General features: G+C 35.7%; 1 protein-coding gene across 2 annotated transcripts in view; it reads right to left on the bottom strand.

Annotated features, from left to right (window-relative positions):
* Positions 1-7,000: 7,000 nt before the first annotated feature.
* Positions 7,001-12,762, bottom strand: part of PRR16 (proline rich 16) — a 144,117-nt gene continuing 138,355 nt past the window's right edge. For both annotated transcript variants that reach the window (XM_032676283.1, XM_032676282.1), the window contains one exon: positions 7,001-9,983. The gene's annotated coding sequence lies outside the window, so the exon portion shown is untranslated. The remainder of the gene's footprint in view (positions 9,984-12,762) is intronic.

The following is a 12,762-nucleotide window of genomic DNA, read 5'->3' as shown; positions in this document are numbered from 1 at the left end:
CTTGATGACATCTCTGAGGCTGTCTACAGACAGTTATGCGGAATCCCCTGATGAGAGCAGTTGATCCATATGAGGGATTTTGACCACATGGACACTCGCGGAACAGGCAATACAATTCTTTATCATTGTGGAAGTGTCTAGAGGGCACTGCTTACAAATGCCTCATGCAAACTCTAAAGGGCCCAACCAGGGGAATACTCTATTTGACCAGGTGCTCAAAAAGGTAGAAAAAATTGTGAGTGGGACCACTAATGCCAGTTTGGGTTGCAGTGACCAGGAAAAGACTGTGATCAAGATTCGGAGACAGGCAGTGAAGATAAGCTGTGGACTTGGACTCCAGACTTCAAACCAGCAGATTTTGATCTATTTAGAATATTGCTGGAGTAATCCCCTTGGAGTCTCCTACAGGGGGCACCCAGAATACCTAGCTGACTTTTAGAGAAAAATTAGATCTCAGAATAAAAGTACCCCTTTATACAGGCAGACAAGGGAATTTAACCAAAAGACAATTTATCACCAGGAAGAGAACTTAAACACTAGAAATCATACAGGAAGGGAAAAGTAGGACAGGAAACAAAGGGAGAATATGAAGGTATTGCTCATGCTGTTAAGGATAAAAATCATAAAGACCAAAACCCGATTAGAGCTAAAGCTAGTTAGCGACATAAAAGGTAACAAGAAGAATTCTTACAAGTAAGCTAATAACAGAAAGACATTCAAAAAACATATATGCTGCTGAATGGGAGAGCCAATTGACTGACAGATTTTATGGAAAAAGTTGATTTATTTAATGACATTTTCACCTCAGTCTTTGCAGACAAAGCAAACTTTTTAACTTCTGCATGTATCAGTCTTGTTTTGGCAGCAGGCATATAGGAGACCAAGAATCCTGGGACAACTTAAAGAAGGACTGAAATATAGGATACCAGATCAAATTGACCTCAAGGTGTTGAAGGGGCTGGCTAGAGTAAGCTCAAGGTTACTATCATCTATTAAAAAGTATGGTAATCAAGAAAGGTCCTCAACAACTGGAAAAAGGCAAATATTATATTCATCTTAAGAAGGAAAGGAGATAAGGGAACTCTGAAACAGGTAACCTCACTTTTTACACTGGAAAGTTCGCAAATAGCATTCAGTTGGAATTAATTTCCAAGTACATGAAAGACAAGACAATCAGGAGCAACACACACAGATTTATCAATGGCAAATCATGCTCAACCACTCTTAACTACTTCCATGCCGACATATGGGATCAGGACTGGTGTCCCTTCATTAAGGATCTGGATGATGACACAGAATGCAAACTTGACAAATTTCTGGATGATATTAAGAGCAGTGCCTGACACAATGAATGACAAAAATTCAAGTTAGTAGAATCTGGGGAAAGTTCACAGATTTTGCCTAGAGGAGTCACATTAAGTTTAACAGGCAGAAGGGCGAAGCTTTGTACCCAGGGTAGAATAGCTGTGGTCGGTGAAGACTGACTGGATGAGCAGCAAACAGGCTGAAAGGATTTGGCCACAAAGCCAACAATATGGTCTTGCCCTGACCTAGGTGAACTTTGCTGAACACATAGCAGGAAACCTAAAGAATATGACTGACATGGAGAGGTTGAGGGAGATGAGATGTTTTCAGTCTGGCAAAGTTAAAGCTAAGGGCCATATTTGAAGAAGCAGAGCTAAACTCTTTGCAGCAGTAGCAAACAATATAAAAGGGACTATACAAGGCACAGTGGAAGTTGGACAAAGCAGGTTGCATGTACAGAAAAATTTTTCATGATGAAGCACTACACCAGGATACCCACAGAATATGGGGGTGCACCACCAGCAAAGGTTATGAAGACAAAGCTTCATTCTCACCTCCAAAGGGAAATCAGAATAGATTTTACCAGAAATCCCTTCTAACCAGCACTTTCATCATTGCTTAGATTTAGGAGCCCTAACTGCAAAAGTTTGATAGTTTGAAGGCAAAATTATGATTTATATTTTATCATTTATTAATTCATGTTTTGAAGGCTTCAGTTCCAGGAAACCAATGTTCAGTGTGACCTTTTCTCCATGTCACAATTTAGGTGTTTTAGCTATGGGTCTTACACTAGGTCTTATAATTCAGCTAACTTGTGACTGCATCTTTCCAAAACAAACTGAATTTCTCGCTTTTTTATTTTATTTTTACTTTTATAAAGATCTCCCTTTTGACATCTACATTTTATCATTCCTTGTTTATTCTTCTCTTTACATACAATAAAAAATAAAGAAACTTTAAATCCTAATCAAAAGCCTGTTTAAGTGTGAGCTAGGATCCTCTACAATGTCAGAAAAGTAAAAATTTTTCAAGTAGAAACAGATTACTTATGTAGTGGTGATTTCATTCAGTTCAATTCATTCTGTTCAAAACATCACATTGTTAGTTCAAATGGAACAAAGCCATAACCAGGCAAATGGAAATACTTTCCATCCATTTTCAAGAGATTTGAAATTAACTTTTTCCTAAAAAACTTAGTTTAAACAGTCTATAGCAAAGACAGTGTCTAGTTAGCTTCTACATACAAACACCAAGTATTTACTTTTCCATAAGATAAAATCAGTGTAACATTAAACTAAGTCTGCTAACACAAGACCATTCTGCAATATCTATTCTCAGAGAAAAGGACAGGGCATATGATCAACAGACAAAAAATTCCAAACAGACAAATTAAGTTAGTTATATAATGTCACAGTGACAATTGTAATTGGAAAACAGAGGAATGAAAAAACCAGAGGTCTTTTTAACAATATGAAAGGAGAAACTTATAGAGAAACTGGAAAAAAAGCAAGCATTTGTTCTAAAAATAGATGGATAAGACAGTTTTAAAGCCAAATGTATTGTCCTGTTTCATCAGTAGTACCATAACTGTAACAGTGATACATACAATAATAATCAATATTTTGTTTACTGAATTATAAGAAATAGAAATTTACTCACTTTTCTAGCTACAACATCTTAAAATATTTTTTCTCTATGAAAAAGACCTTATTATACAATTATTTTTGCACGACCTATTCATCGCTGTTGCAAAATCTGTTTAAATGGAAAAAATAATCAAGGCTAAATCAAATAAATTGTGTTACATTCCACATTACATATAGATTTTGGTTCATTTATGATCTTATATGGTCTAGCAATTCAATTTTCAAAAGATCTAAATTCTATTGACTAAGTCTTCTAGTAAGATACATTTTAAGTATTAATATCTCTAATAAAGTGTCAAAGTAAAGTTTTCACTATAAATAATGGGTTTCTCATATGCCCAATTGCTGTCAGTTTGGTGGAAGTGTGTAAAAACTCTCTAGTTATTCAAATGCAGGTAATTCACAGGGACCACATCAATGTAGGTGTCATAAATAAATTCTAAGCTCTTCATTCTGATGATCCAGATGGCTTCCATTCACAACTCACAATGCAACTGTATTAATTGGTATATTTATTTCAGTGACAAAGTTAAGTAAGCAAACTAACACACACATGCATTTACTTAGAAGAAATATAAAATCAGCCCTAAGTAGGTTTTGTTACTTGGGGATGTTTTACTTCCTGAAACATGTATCTCTCTGCCTGGCATTAGTCTGCCTAATTACTATACGTGTGTGTTCAAATCTCAGTACCTAAACCTCAACGTAACAGGGTAATGAACTAACACATAAGTGAATTTTCTTACCCGGGGTTTCAGCTTATGTAAATGGTGTATCTGGGCCACAAAAAGACTTGACAGTGATCAATAATGTGCATATAGAAATTCATCTCCATGACGCTCTCTCTGACACCAATGGTTTGTGGTTGAGGCAAAAGCAGGATCACTTCATTTGGCAGCTCTCAATTACTATATTTGCTGTGCTCCTCACAGACTCTGCAAAGTCCCATAAACTTTCGGCATATGCAGTGTGTTGAGTGAAGGAGTTCCACAATTTCCCTCCACGTTGCTTAAATAACCACTGTGGAGCTGTTTTTGAGCTTGAGTGGCTAGTTTGATGTCCACTACCACTGAACAGTTGAAGCCATTCATGATCTTACTGCTCTACTTCTCTTTCACGTTTCTTTTGAGTAGAGGAATCATTGCCTGCTGTCATTTCTGAGAATCTAATTCTACCATTTCACTGCCTTTGTAATTCATTCTCTGAAGTTTTTAATTTAAATACATTTTTTTTTTCGGATGAGGAACTGGACATAGTGTTTAAAAAGTTAACTTTCATGGTCTACAGCACTTCTGTTGATGGAAGTGCAGTGAAGTGATTGAATATAATGATATTCACTTATTTTCTCTTTTACTTTCCTAGCAATTTTTAACTGCATATGTGCATTTTTTTTTGACATCCTGAGAGCAAGACTTACATTTTCATAGAAAACTGCTAGATATCAAGCTAAGTGAAATATGCAAAATACAAAATTGTTTTCATACATATCAGTTTACATTTATCTTCACTGAATTCCATTTTACATTTTAATAACCAGTCATTCAGGCCACTCATATTTAATACTTTTAATAATTTAGTATGATCAGCACATTTACCAAATAACTATACACCACTTTTCCAGCATATTCACATATTCAAATATATTTAGAGATGCAAGGATCCCAGTACATGCCCCATGAAACTTCACTCACGGCCTCTGTCCACTGCAAAAACTGAGCAAAATCACCATTTTCTCCCATATTTTACATTTTTTTTTAATGAATGCAGCCCATTCCTCTTAGGCAGCTGCAGTTTTCTCTGTATTTTCTCTTAGCTAGTTGTGCAATTTCCTGCAGTGCTTGGTAATATTGACACTGTTAAACACCTTCTAGTTCTTTTCAAAGAAATATTACTATAGTTTCAGCTGTTTTGCCCAGTACTGATCTAATTGTCTATACTCTCCTTTCAACCTTTCTGAAATTTATTTTAAAATTGGAATATATTTGTGATCTCACATCTCAAAAGCTATCAAAATAATTTTATAAAATTAATTTCACACCACAGTTACCATTTTGACTATTCCATCCCTGAGTGCCTTTAAAAATCTTAGATGTGTACCTCTTTATTTTGTTTTGTAACACCTCACACTGACAAAGCCATATGAGTTCCTCCACAGGGAAAAGTTTATGTGTAAGAATCTGCCAAAGCCCTTCTAGGGAACAAGCAGAATTAAAAACTTAAGACAATTTTTTCCCTATAACTTCTTCCAAGTGCTTCTGTTTTCCTTGATTATCTTTCGGCATTACAGACTTTTTGCCAGACTTCCCTCTGCTCTGTTGTAGAAATAGAACTTCTTAACTCTTATGTTTCTGGCAACTATTTTAGTCAACAAATCTCTTATGTATCTTGCAATTGTTTGATTAACCATTTATTTATTTATTTACTTATTTATCATCTTAATAATCTTACAGTCCTTACATTTTCTTTAAAAATCTTCAGCTGTCTGAAGGATGTCTTCTTGCCCTCAGCAGCCTCTGACACTCTGCTACTTAGCCATGCGTTTCTCTTTTACCCTTTCTCAATTCTTTCTTGCTAAGCAGGATGTATTTGCTCTCTGCCTTCAATACACCACCTTAAATAGTCTCTGTGCCATCTGCTATGACTTAACTCTCTTAGTATTCCTTCCAGGTTTTCCCTGACAGGAGTCCCTGCTTATAATTGTCCTTTCTCAAGTTGAACCCAACTGTTGGGAGATTTTTTGGCTTCTTTACAGCCCTGCAAGGATATTGAATCTAGAGAGAGATTCAGCTGAAGTAATTTGAACCACATCCACCTGGCTTTTACTTCTTCTCTTATGGGATCTTCAACTATCCAGCCCATGAAAATCATTAATTTAGTCTCAGCAGTCCTCCAAGGAATCTTACCGTAATGTATGAGTCACTCTGTTCAACTAATTTTCTCTGTAAGATCCAGCCTCAGTAACAGCCTCCTACCTTCAGTGGGAGCTCCAGAGCAGACAAATGGCTGTCCTTCTTCCACCCCCCCTCAGACAGCAGCCTACCACTTATGACGTCACAGCATCATTGCCTTGCTGTGGACCCAGCACACCACCGATCGCAGGAAAAAATCTGTCCCTTGGGAATATTCATGCCATGTGACACTTGGGGTGATCGTTTGAGTCAGGAAAGGGACACTTTTACAACATTCTGGTGATCACCAGATTTTTGTAATCTTTTGCTTCCATTTTACAAAATAGCTATTTTAACACGTCCGTATTCTTTTCATGAATGATGGTGGTCCTCATCTTTAAAAAAAAATTCAAGTGCTGAAAGTACATCTTGTAGACACATCCAGAACTGTCGGCATTTTTCTTTGCGCATCTCAGCATTTCAAGCCTATTGGCTGCTTCAGGTGATTTTTCAGATGCCAGGTAATGAAATAATGCACTATTACTCTAGAACCATACCTTCAGGTACTTATACACAAACACACATAAACCTACAAAAGGACTAACCAGTCATCATAACATCATATTAGTTGAAAAAGTTCTGCTGGTCTTATCAATATGCTTAGACTAAGACAAGGGAAACAAAACAAATTTTTTATTGTTTAATGAGATAATCTAATTGTCTGCTCTGGTTTTAAACTTTATGAAAAAGCATTTCAGTGCTAATTATTTGTCAATAATTTCTGAAATCTTGTGTCTAGGTGTTATTTCAGGTGAGTATCTGCATAGTATACAGACATAAGCTCAATTTATATCCAATATTAAATACTCACCTAAAGATTTAATTTAAATCTACAAAAATCACGCAATCTGGATTTATCCCAGTGTCACTGGTAGTAGAATAAAACATGATACATAACAGTGCACATACATGTGCACACACTTCCAGCATGAAGTCTCAGTTAAGCAGAGCTCCAAACAACAGTGTGTGACTGATCAGAACTATGGTTTGCAGCGTTATCTTCCAGCTACATTTGTCACTTAAATTAGGCCTACGTGCTGGTATATGTGCATTATTTCTGCATTACACAGATTATATAAAATCATGCCTGGGACCAGGTCATTATTTTTCATATCTCATGTATTTTTCTGAAGAAAACTGTACATTGTATCAGGTGGGTTTTGTGCAATAAAAATTTTACAAACAAGCTGATCTAGAATTCAGAATAGCAGAAAAATATTTGCAAGTAGTAACAAATTATTTCACTAGATTTTTATTGGGATATTTTCAGATATAAATGAATGCATTTTGTTCACAAAAATAAGAGCTTTCCAAGTTTTATCATTAGGCAATAATGGAAGTGTTCAAATTAGCATTCTTAAATTTTCTTACTGTTTCAGTAATGTTGCCCCTTTCTTAAACAACTCTGAATACTAGTTTCAAAGAACGAACTTTCCAATTTTAAAGTATAGGTTATCAGAAGAGGGAGCAAAACCAAGCCCATGCAAGTTGTGTGTCCAAATAAGGTATTCTAATGACACAGAAATGACATCATAGTAACACGACTGTAAGCCAACTGTAAGCTAAATTGTGTGTGAACAAAACACAACCATCATTCTTTAACAAATACAAAAAAGGTTTCATTTATCCATTGCACCAATGGAAATTGACCACTAACTTTCTTTAAAAGAAAAGAGTCACATCATTAGATCATCCCAAGTTTTGCCAAATGACGGAGTCTAATATAAACTTACTATTTCATTTTCTGATTTCCTGACAAACTTCAAAAGCTGTTTATGGCTTCAGAGTCACAAGCAAAGACAGAACTCAGGTCTTTCACCAAAAAATACAGTAACATGAGCATCTTTTGCAGAAACAGGACGTGTGGCACTTACTTCAGCAGAGCTGGCATTTCATTCATGAGCAGGTAAGGGTGCGCATGCGTGCACACACACACAAACATACACGCATACACTGGTTAGTACATTAGAGCAGAGCAACACATTTTTAAGATATTTGCCCTTTACAAAGTTAACCACAGATTAATTTTTTTTGAAAGATATTTTTTTCTGTTAGTGAGCACTTAATAGATTCCATGAAGCAATAAAATAAAAGAAAAACCTATTCAGCTTTATAAATCAGATACATATGACTGGATTTACGATGAATGATTTGAGTGAACTGGGAACCAAATGCACTACTTTTCTCTTAAAATTACACACAGGCTAATGGACTAAGAAAAAAAATGAAAAAAAAAGGTTTTTATTCAAAACAGCTCTAGCATTGAAATGTTCAATAACTGTACAACAAACCACTGCATTAGACGGATAACAATGACTGTTCTTAACTGTAAAGTGTAGATCACCCTAAGGAACAACCTCTTATTCTGTAGCTTTTCAAATTACTATCAAATAGTATCAACTTCATGGTCTTGTCAGTATGCTAATACAAACAAAAACCCAAACAAAAATAGTAGCACACACGCACCCTAAAAAACCGCCAACTCCCCAAAAACCTAAACCAGTTTTTGAATAAAATGAGACAGTTGCCAAAAGGTCTCTGTATAATTTGGGAAACCACCATTATTAGACTACATTCATGTCATTCTTAAACATCCAAATCTTCACTTACTAAAATCCACTGTTTATAAAAAAACCCCTAACCATTATATATTTAATTTCTTCCTGTGGTTATTAAAATAAACTATGTTCTGAAATTAAGAGTTAAAATACCTCCTTTTGTTTTCCATACATATTTGCCTATATAAATATACTTCATCATTTTACAAATTACAGTATTTATATTAAAGCTTTCATTCAGCAAATCATTACAGCCTAAAACAAACAATTTCTGTGTTTTGGTTCTGTCTTTAAATCACTTTTGGAGATAATGAAAACCAGCCAAAATGAGTGACTGTAAATGATACAAACAACATATTTATTTAGAAAAATAAACTGAAAACGCTGCTTGTCTGTTAGATTTCTCCATGAAGTATAGACAAATGGCTAGAAAAATTTAATGTCAAGTACATATTACAAATGACTTCTTTAACAGTAATTGGGACTAAAATGTCAATGTTCGATAGGAACATTTTGGATGTATAATTCAATAGACTAAATTTCTTGGCTGCTAATATGACAAAAAAAAAAGGATACTATTAAAAAAGATTATATCCCCTTTTTAAATACACCTTATCATGTTGATGCTTCTTCATATATATACATATATATATATGTATGTATATGCATGTATTTATTTAATCCTAAGAAAGGACCATAGTCCTTTCTGTGAAGAGATCCCCATAGTGAAAGAGAGCATAAATGTCTTTCTTCAGTTCTAACTTGTTAATTCCTTTTGGAGCCCCGGCAAAGTATAGTTTGTGGTCAAAAATCTGCTGGGGCCATCTGTGCAAATGGTGGCACACATCATTACCCTGAATGGAAGTGACAGTGCAAATACTAGAAGTGCATTGCGATGCAATCTCTAACAGCGGAACTTCCTCAAAGTTGGGTGGAGGACAGGAAACAGCATCCTTCTAAGTGATTTAACTTCACTGATGCCCTGTTCCTGTATGGCTTTGAATATGTACAAGGGATGACAGAGGTCTTCTTTCCCCACAGACAGCAACAGTCCTCTGTTATAGTAAATGTATTCATTTTCTGATATCACAAGTGCTTCATTTCTCCTTTTGGCTACATATTGAAATATTTGTGGATGCTGGCTGTACTCATAAAAGACCTCACTGTTTCTTACTCTGGTTGCTCAGCACAGAACTCAGGTGTCAGGCTTGGAGACAGCAGTCTCTGCAATGGGGCAAGACGTTTAGTTCTCTCATCCTTCTTTCCCGCTGAATGGAATTTAAGGCTGTGGCTTTTGCCGGGACTCAGCTTGTAGCTGTCAGATCTGAGAAAGATGACTCAATGCAGATTATTACATTAGTGACCAGTTGTGCTCTCACTTGAAGGGCTCTTCCATTCTCCACTAAGGATCAGGTTCCTGGTTACTTCTCAGATCTGGCCTGCAAGAAGTCACAATGATGAATCTGATATGCAACAAATTAACTGACGTGCCTCCAAATATAGGTGTTCCTTCAAGCCTGAAGGTGCTGTCAAAAAGAAAAGAAGACAAGGGAAAAGTTATAAAAATGTTATTTTAAATAGACAAAGTTAACAAAAAACAAAACATAATTTTGAATGATCATTCCATTTTTACTGAAAGCAGGAGTTAAAAAAAATTATGATATTTTGAACTCGATCTTTTATAGTTGTACTTTATTATGGGTACAAGCCTTGGTTCTCTGCTGGGGTAAATGGGTTTAATTTCAATGGTGTCTTTGGAATTTCATTATTTATACCACATGTGAAATCTGGACTTTAATACTTGTTCACAAATTAAATAGAAAGTGAAACTCAGCAGAAGTTTCTTACTTGACAAGTAAATTTCCTAATCACTAAGATACTATATAAAATTCTGATTTGGGTCTTTCACATTCAGTTCTGTGAAACAGCTTTAATTTGTAAATACTAAAGTAGTCTTAGAGTCAGTGACAGAGAATAATGCTGCAACCTAATGCTGAGGTTCCCTGACTGGCTGAATTTTCTTAACTGTATTTATTAGGCAAGACAAAGCAGCAGCATCAAAAGCAGAGACCTTAGAATACTTACCTGTTGGTAGCTAGGGCACTAATTTGGGTTAAATGATTAAATTCACATCTCCTGAGGAAAAAAGTGATAACTTCTTCTTCCAGCGTTGGTGATTTACACTCACAGGTGTAAATCTGTGATGAGAAGGAAAATCACTTATTTGCCATAAGATTTTAGTTTTGTGAATCTACATCTTCATTTGCATTTCCTCTTATCTCATATTGACTCAAATACTTTAAGCTGATAAAGATTGTCAAGGGTATTCTGAGGTATGTTATTACCTTAGAAAAATTACAAAAAAAAAAAAAGTTAATATTGCCCTTGACTGCAGCTTAATTCTCAGAAACAGGATGAATAAGGTACAACAAACATATATGTAACAATAAAAATAATAATAGCAATACTCACAAAAGAGGTAATGCAAATAGTATTTTGTCTTTGTCAGAAAACAATTGTTTTCCTCAAAATTATTCTGAATACAGCACAATACAATGCTGAGCAGCTGTAGACATGAAAAGCAGTATGATTTTTCTTTTCCTCTGGGTTGCAATTTATAAACATATTCAATATCATGCTGTTGTGTTTTAACCCCAATCAGCAACTAAGTACCACCAGTTGCTCACTCACTCCCCAGTCCATGGTGGGACGGGGAGGAGAACTGGGGAAAAAAAAGATAAACTCCAATAAAATGAAAATATTATAATTATTATAATAATAAGAATAACAACAATAACAACTGCAACAAAAGTGAGCCTATTAAAAAGAGAGAGAAATAACACTCAAGAAAGACAAGTGATGCGCAATTCAGTTGCTCACCACCTGCTTACCAACGTCCAGCCTGTCCTCAAGCTGTGACCAGCAACTCCCACCCAACTCCCCCCAGCTTATATATTGGCCATGATGTTCAGTGGTATGGAATATCCCTTTGGTCAGTTCAGATCAGCTGTCCTGGTCATGCTTCCCTCTATCTTCTTGTGCAGCTCCTCACCAGCAAAGCACAGGAAACTGAAAGTCCTGAGTTTAGGGTAAGTACTACTAAGCAGCAACTGGAACATCAGTGCGCTAATAAACATTATTCTCATACTAAATCCAAAACACAGCACTGTACCAGCTACCAGGAAGAAAATGAACTCTTATCTCAACCAAAATCAGGATGATTCCCCACAAAACCAGCAAGTGGTATATCAAGTATACCTGAGTTTCTCTAGCATCTCTTTCGTTAAGTCATAAACCCACACAATTTGATTCATTCCCTCAACATCCACCCTCATTTCATCAACATTCTACCAAAGAAGAAAAGACGATCCTTTTTTGTTTATGATGTCTGTGCTAAAGAGTACAAATTGCAAAAACGTTTTGCACCTTTCCACATTAATAAAGAACTTGTTCAAATTAAAAGATTATGATTAGACTTGCTTGGTGAAAAGTTCATTAGGTTGCAAAGCCTGTATTAAAAACAGAAGCAGTTCCTCTTGCTACTTCCCCCAAAAATCCATAATTGCCAGTCATCATTTACACATGAAGAAGTGAGGCAGAAAGATGAATTAGGTCAGTCACTGAAAAAAAAATAAAAATCTCCCTACTAATCACAGATTCCTATCCTGAACTGTCTAGTTCTTAAGTCTATGGTCTGTACTATTTTGATAGAGAGGCTGTACATTCAGACTGCTATACTTAATTCATCATTATAAAATCCCTTCATTACCACATAACACACCTTGTCAATAATCTCAGAGTGAAAAAAACTCTGACCTTAGCTAGGTCAGACAATTTATAGGAAACCATTTTGTTCACTCATCCCTTCTCCCTTTCATTACTTTGGTAGCATCATTTATTAATTTTCTTCCTTCTACCACATCCGTGTTTAGTCTCAAGAACCAGAGAATCAGAGAAACCAATGTTGCTGTTTTCCCCATTCAAATCCAGATAACTACTCTTCTGTAATAAAAAATATATTTTACTGCTCTGCATGTATTACCTGAAAAAAACCTATGCCCTTCTGCTTTGCTCTGTCTGCCTTCTTAAAAACTGAGAATGAGTCTAGTCCCCTCTACAATGACATCCTCCTCCTCATCATGGCCATGACCATACTGTTGCTGGACAAATTGCTATTCAGAACTCTGTGCATGGAAAATATTAAGGGAAAAGTCTACTAAATGGAAGCATCTTTTCACCTCACACCTACAGAGTGGTTACTCCATTGTCAGATACAGAGAAACTCAGCTTCAATTTTCAGTATTT

The sequence above is a fragment of the Chiroxiphia lanceolata genome, chromosome Z (assembly GCF_009829145.1).
Source record: "Chiroxiphia lanceolata isolate bChiLan1 chromosome Z, bChiLan1.pri, whole genome shotgun sequence".
NCBI lineage: Eukaryota > Metazoa > Chordata > Aves > Passeriformes > Pipridae > Chiroxiphia > Chiroxiphia lanceolata.
The sequence above is the reverse complement of the archived record's forward strand: the minus strand, read 5'-3'. Positions and strand labels throughout refer to the sequence as shown.